At 38.3% G+C, this 7265-nt stretch overlaps 1 protein-coding gene across 7 annotated transcripts in view; it reads right to left on the bottom strand.

Moving 5' to 3' along the window:
• Hipk (Homeodomain interacting protein kinase) overlaps positions 1-5981 on the bottom strand; it is a 31613-nt gene extending 25632 nt beyond the window's left edge. Inside the window, exons 1-2 of one of the 7 annotated variants that reach the window (XM_085662059.1) lie at positions 5670-5981; positions 628-1314 (exon numbers count right to left, since the gene is read on the bottom strand). The gene's annotated coding sequence lies outside the window, so the exon portion shown is untranslated. Of the gene's footprint in view, positions 1-627; positions 1315-3021; positions 3134-3968; positions 4109-5669 lie in introns of those variants that run through there. The other 6 variants (XM_085662061.1, XM_085662057.1, XM_085662062.1 and 3 more) reach the window with 6 other exon arrangements.
• Between the last annotated feature and the right edge of the window lie 1284 nt (positions 5982-7265).

Here is a 7265-nt window from a genome sequence, read left to right as displayed (position 1 = left end):
TTAAAAAAATAAAAAAAAAAAAAAAAAAAAAAAAAAAAAGAGAAAGACAGAGATAGAGAGAGAAAGAGACGGAAGAAGCGGGGCAAAGAGAGAGGAAAAAAAGAAGATACGTGGACTTTCGTAGGAACGAAAAGTAGAACGGATGACGGCAAAAGGTAGTAGGTTGTAAGGTTGGACCGCCATTTTGGAATTGTTTTGAACGAAACATTTCAAACGGCGGGAATATAAATTGGAACGTACAAAACGTTTGAATTTGACTTCTTCGATAATTAATAAAACGATTAATTTAACATACCTAACATCTGCAAAAAAGATTATGAGCGTTGATACAAAATTCAATATAATTTCGTCAATTTTTATAACGTTCAAAAACTATTACACGATCGAAATCCATAATACGATTAGAAAATTTTCTAATCTACTAAGCCTATCAAATGTTCATGATCGATATATACATATATATATATATATATATATACGATATAGTAAATTTCTAATCGTATAAATTTCAAATGCTTACGATCAAGATTATCCGCTAGAATTTCGTAAAGAAAAAAAAAAAAAAAAAAAAAAAAAAAGAAAGAAAAGAAAAATAAGAAAACGACTAAATAGAATTGATTCACTAACCTGTTATCTCTGAATAGACACTTGAGTTCCTCAAGAATAACTTTTCGCATCCGTTTCTACGCTATCCTTGTCCAAGAAAATTAGGATTCGTTCGTCCAATAAAATCGTAAGGATGCATCATATTCGTATATATTCCAACGATCACGATTCTTCGAATAAGTTGAGGAATAAGAAGATGGAGGATCTTCGAAGTTGAATAGAAATAACGAAGTGGTACACCGTCCTCGACGAATTCATCGATAACGATGATGATGATGATGATGATGATGTTGATGATGATGACAATGATGACAATGATGAAGACGATGATGATGATGACGACGATGATGATGACGTTGACAAGTTAGAAACTTGCTTTCTTTTTCTCTTCGGTAAACTCTCTTTTCCGTGAGAAAGTTCACATGTACGAGGGACGACGACGACGAGGACGATAACTACAATGACGATAAGTGTAAGGTCAGTCACGATCAAAAAATTTCGTGTCGTCTCTCCTTTCCCATTCCGAGAGGATGACGACGTTCACAAACGACGACAACGACGACGACGATGAAGAAGAAGAAGAAGAAGAAGAGGACGACGATGAAGAAGAAGACGAAGAAGAGTCGGGCGAAGAAGACGACTACTACATTGACTTTATTCGTGACAAGCATCTCTCTCACTCACTATCTCTCGGCCCTCGTTCGGCTCCTTAAAGAAGAAAAAAAAAACAAGTGGAATAGAAGATGCGTATTCACGAAAGAAGAAAGAAAGAGAAAGAGAGCGAACAGAAAGAAATCAAGAAAAAAAAAAAGAGAGAGAGAGAGAGAGAGAGAGAGAAAGAAAGAAAGAAATAGAGAGAGGAGAAAAGTAATTAAAACAGAATAATTATTTTCAACGTCATACAAAATTCATCTCGATACTAGCTATACACAAATGTCGAGTGAGTGTGTGCGTGCGCGTATGTAAAACTCGGTAAAATTCGGCGAACTTCTCGGTATTCTCGGTAATTTCGAGTTATGATTTTATAAAGAATTTTATTTTTGTTACGTTTTAGAAACATGATTCTAGAGGAGCAACCGGATTTCTCGGATTTACTTTCAGGTTTATTTGAAAAATGACGAAGAAAATGGAGAATATCGAGGGGGGAAATATAGGGAAAGAATGGACGATTGGTGAAAAGAGAGAGGTTAGGGGAAAAAGAGAGGTTAGGGGAGAGAGAGAGAGAGAGAGAGAAAGAGAGAGAGAGAGAGAGACAGAATACAATGATCGCGCACAAATCTACTTCCTTATGAGAAAGAGATAGATAGAGACAGAAACACGATGATCTTCCCTCTCCTCTTTTTTCTTTTTTCCACATATGTTCAATATATATATATATATATTGAACGTAATGAAACTTTACATATATATATAGTTTCTTAATAGGGAAAAATACTAAAAACAACGATATATGTATATATATATATCTCTTTTTGTAACATTCTAAACTCTCTCTCTCTCTCTCTCTCTCTCTCTCTCTCTCTCTCTCTCTCTCTCTCTCTCTCTCTCTCTCTCTCTCTCTCTCTCTCTCTCTCTCTCTCTTCTGACGTATATATAAATTCGATTTACGTAGGTAGATGATACAACACGACGCGATGAAGCGCGTAAACGTTGGAGTCTGACGTATCCATAATATATACATACGTACAAACCATATATATATATATATACACACACATCATATATATATATATACATATACACGTACACACATAGTAATACGACGCACACGTAGCTTCGATCTCATCGTCGTACTTTCGATGGAAATTTCCGGCTGCCAGAGACAGTGTCGAGCACTCCACACGAGTTTCGTTCTCTCTCTTTCTCTCTCTTTCTCTCTCTCTCTTTATATATATATATATATATATATATATATATATATATATATATATAACGCCGGCGAAATCGACGAATTCTAGGATCCCAGGCGTAACCTAACCTTACCTCTCCAGTTTTGTCAGTTCTGTCTCTTTCTCTTATAAAAATTTAGAATGTTTCTTTAATTTCGAAGTTAAACATTACTGCCGATTGTTTTTTTACACGATTCTCTCTCTCTCTCTCTCTCCCTCTCTTTCTGCCTCCCATTTCTACTCTCACCCTCCCTACTTTTCTCTCTCTCTTTCTCTCTCATTCATTCATTCTTATGAATTCAGTATGTTATCATTATTTTGAGGTTAGATATTTTACTACTCATTGTTTATTTGTTGTACCAATTTATCATGCTATCTCTCTCTCTCTTTCTCTCTCTCTCTCTCTCTTTTTTTCTTTCTTTCTCTCTCATTCTTACGAATGAAATAGTATTTCGTCGAAATTTTTAGGTTAGATACTTCTACGAGAACGTTTGTTTCTATGCAGATACATATATGTACGATATACTTTCTGTATCTTTTCCTTTCTCTCGTTCTCCCACGTCATCGTGCGTCGGTGTTGACTATAAAGTTGCTACTTTTTGCCATGCAATCGAAAGAGATTACACTGTTGGGATTCGATCGGCGGAACGGAGCCTGGCACGAGTAAAAGTGTGCAGCAGCGGTGGTGGTGGTGGTGGTGGTGGTGGCGGTGGCGGTGGCGGCGACTGCTTCGACGATGATGGTGGTATAGAGGACGAACGGAACACGCGACAGCACACAACCAAAACGTTTGTTAGAACGAGAAAGAAATAAAAAGAGAGACGTGACTCTTTCCATCTCTATCGCTCTTATTTGAGGACGAGGACGACACAACGACAACGTATAACATACTGTATTATTACATCTTAAGAAACCGTTCGTTTGTTCGTTCGTCGCAAGTCGAGGCACGAGGTAGCCACATACGTCATCGAGAAAGATAGTCGAAAGAGAGAGAAAGAGGAGAGAGGGGAGAAGGAGAACTCATTCCTTTTGCGACTTGTTTACGTTTTACCAATACAGACACATTACCGGCGTATATGAAAGAGATAGAACGAGAGAGAGAGAGAGAGAGAGAGAGAGAGAGAGAGAGAGAGAGAGAGAGAGAGAGAGGAAGAAAAAGAATTACACTATTGTACGCGCAAAATCCAGGATAGTATCCGTTTTAATTGTCACATGCGAATCATTGTCGTGATTTGAAGTTTTCGAAGACAGTTCGAAACCGCGAGACTTGAAAAGAGGTTAGGTTGTTCTGTGATATCAAGAAGAGATAGACAGATAGATAGATAGATAGAGAATTATAGAGAATGAGAGAGAGAGAGAGAGAGAAAAAAAGAGAGCAATAGATAGAGACAAAAAAGATGCAGTGTTAGAGACAAAGATATAAATAAATAAAGAAATAAAGGTAAAAAGAAAATAATAGAAAGAGACACTTACCTCCTCTCTGCTAAGTTGGCCAGTGTCTCTCTCTTCAGGGACGGGCCCGATGATCGCGTAGCCGCATGTTCCGTTTATGCCCCGGCTTCTCGTTTACCCGTCCGGTTCTCTTTGGGCTCTCGTTAGCGACACACAGCCATCTTGCGTAGCAGCGCCTGGTGGCCTGGCTCGGTCGCCTTCGGTGCGGTGGCCCCAGAGCGTGCGATAGAACGAACGAACGAACGAACGAACGAACGACCGACCGACCGAGCGAGCGAGTGAGCAAGAGAGAGAGAGAGCGAGAAAGAGAGAGGACAACGGGTGGATGTGGTTCGTGATGAGTGTTTGTGAGAAAGAGAGAGGGAAAGAAAGAGAGAGAGAGAGAGAGAGAGAGAGAGAGAGAGAGAGAGAGAGAGAAAGAGAGAGACAGACTGGATGAGAGACACGGAAAGAGAAGGACAGTGACTACAAACGACGAGGTAGGTGATGGCTATATATATATGTATAGTTTGTATATGTGTGTTTGATATATATATATATATAATGGGTGGTAGAAGAGGATAAAGAGAAACGTTTTCTCTCTCTCTCTTTTTGACGAGGGGTAGAGACGCGAGAGAACGTGAACACAACCAACGAAACGACGTACCAATGCGCCTGCCCGGCTGCCACTGTATATTGCAACAGAGAGCGAGAGAGAGAGAGAGAGAGAGAGAGAATGAAAGATAGTTGACTACGCGGCGCACACACGCATCGAGGAAAAATATAGTGCGTGTCCCAAACACTTATTCTCTGACGCACGCTTTTACTGCCGCCACACGCAATAAGTGTACACGACGGTACGACAACAACAATATCACTGAGCAGCTGCTGCTGCTGCTGCTGTTGCTATTGCTTTTGCCGCTGTTATTCTATCTCTTTCTTTTTTTGACAGCGCAGCAGCACCTCTCTTATACGCGCCACGGAAAACATCACCACATCATAACACGCGCACGCAGCACACCGATTTACCGAGCGATTATTATTATTATTATTATTATAATTTTTATTACTATTACTATAAACTACTACTACTACTACGACTACTACTATTACATTAGTAGAGTAGTATTTTTGAAGAGTAAAAATTGTCGACGCACTGTTACCACACCATCAAACACTACTACCACCACTGTTATTCTTCTCTGTGTCACCGACCACTACCAACACGTTTCTTCTCTTCTTCTTCGTCGTCGTCGTCGTCTTCTTCTTCCTCTTCCTCACTGTTATTACACCGTTTCTTTCTATCGTCCTCCGCCTCTTCTTCCTCCTCCGACGTTTCCACCGTCGTCTCCACTTCCTCTTCTCTCGTCCTCACAGTTTTCGCCACTTTCTCGCACAACACTCTACCGTTCTCCTTATCACGTTCATAATATTATTTCTAACCTCTTCTTATATGCACTCTTTCTAAATAATTTTCTTACGAGAGAGAGAGAGAGAGAGAGAGAGAGAGAGAGAGATAGAGAGAGAGATAGAGAGAGAGAGAGTGAGAGAGGGATAGAGACAGAAACAGATAAATAAAGTGAGAAAGAATGAGAGAGAGAGACAAATAAAATTGCAAATAAAATATACTTCTTAAAACACAATTATTCTCGTCCAACGTATCAACATTTGATTAATCATATCGATACGATATCAAGAACGATTTCATTACTGTCAACTAATGATTCTACGTTTCTCAATTACCTTTTCCTTTTTCTCTTTTCTTCTTTCTCTTTTCTTTTCCGTTTGTTATGCGGCCACAACGTGTATTTCACATTTACTTAAAAAAAAAAAAAAAAGAAGAAAAAGAACTTTGAAACATGATAACACATGGCGCGTGTAACAAGTCGAACGAAAACTTTTTTGGTTGCCGTTGATTAACTATTATACACACGACACACCAACACTAATTCCTTCTTCTCTTCCTCTCGATTCTCTTTTTTCCCCCCACCGCTTTACCACGCGCGGACACGATCCTCTCTACTTGATCGCTCGAGCTCGACTGACGACTGAACTGCCGTTGTTGGTTACTTTTCCTACTATTCGAACACGCGCGCCATCTATAACCCTCTCTAGTAAACTTTCCAATCAGGTAAGAACCTATTATCCACGGTATCCCTAATAAATTTTGACCTTTTTCTTTCTTTCTTTCTTTCTTTCTTTCTCAATTTTTCTTATATTACTAAATACTAATAACTGTACTTAGTCGATTATTCGTATACGTCATAAATACTGACGTATAATATGAAAAGAAATAATAAGTGATAAGAAAAAAAATTTCTACAATACGCTAATCCAAAATATCCATAAGGATCATAAATTTAAATCGTTCTTTCTTTAGAATATACGAAAATTTTCTTAGGACATTTATCGTAAGAATAAATTATAGATATTCTTTTAGTATTTTCTTTTTCTTTTTTATTTTCTCCTGTACGAAGTCATTCCTATTATTATATTGAAATTGTATAAGAAACTTTTGTAATAGGATCAAAAACTACATGTCTTTTAGGATATATATATATATATATATATATATATATATATCGAAATGAAAAATCCAAATAAATTCTTTCGCATTTAACAACGTTACAAATAATTATAATTATAATAACAATAATAATAATAATTATTCAACTATTTTTACATAAGACCGTAATCAAATGGTATTTTTTATATTTTAAAAAAGTTTGGATCTAGTCCGTTCGGTCAGTACGTTCATTTTTCAGTCGGTCGATCCGTCCATCCGTTCGTTCTTTCGTTCGATTATCGTTCGATACGCGTCGCCGATCGACGACAAGGTAATTTCACTCTGGCTTCGTTTGCTTTCCCTTCGAGAGATCAAACGCGGCCCGCCTTCAAAGAGAGGCCTCCCTCTTGGATTTTCCCCCGAAAATGACGTAGTAAAATGTTTGTGAAATACATAGATATATTCGGTGGTTCTGTGGCGGGGGGAAGGTGAAGGAGGAAGACGATTATAACCGAACGTGTACGAACGTACGTACGAAAGACGTCGTGTATCTTCGTATGTGTTCGTACGCCGGCACTGTTTATTTGGGAGTATGAGAGAGAGAGACAGTGACAGAGACAGAGAGAGAGAGAGAGAAGGCGCCGAGATACCTCGATGTATACACACACACACACATGTATGTAGATATCTTTCTCTTGTTGAAGCAGAGAAAAAGAGAGAGAGAGAGAGAGAGAGAGAGAGTCACAATGTATTAATAACTTAGTGTACTAATGTCTTTTTGTAAATCATAAAAATAGCGTTAACCAACGCAAGTTGAGTTTACCAACTTTTTC

The sequence above is a fragment of the Vespa mandarinia genome, chromosome 17 (assembly GCF_050613455.1).
Source record: "Vespa mandarinia isolate Hongniang chromosome 17, ASM5061345v1, whole genome shotgun sequence".
NCBI classification, from domain to species: domain Eukaryota; kingdom Metazoa; phylum Arthropoda; class Insecta; order Hymenoptera; family Vespidae; genus Vespa; species Vespa mandarinia.
This window is presented reverse-complemented; position numbering and strand designations above follow the sequence as displayed.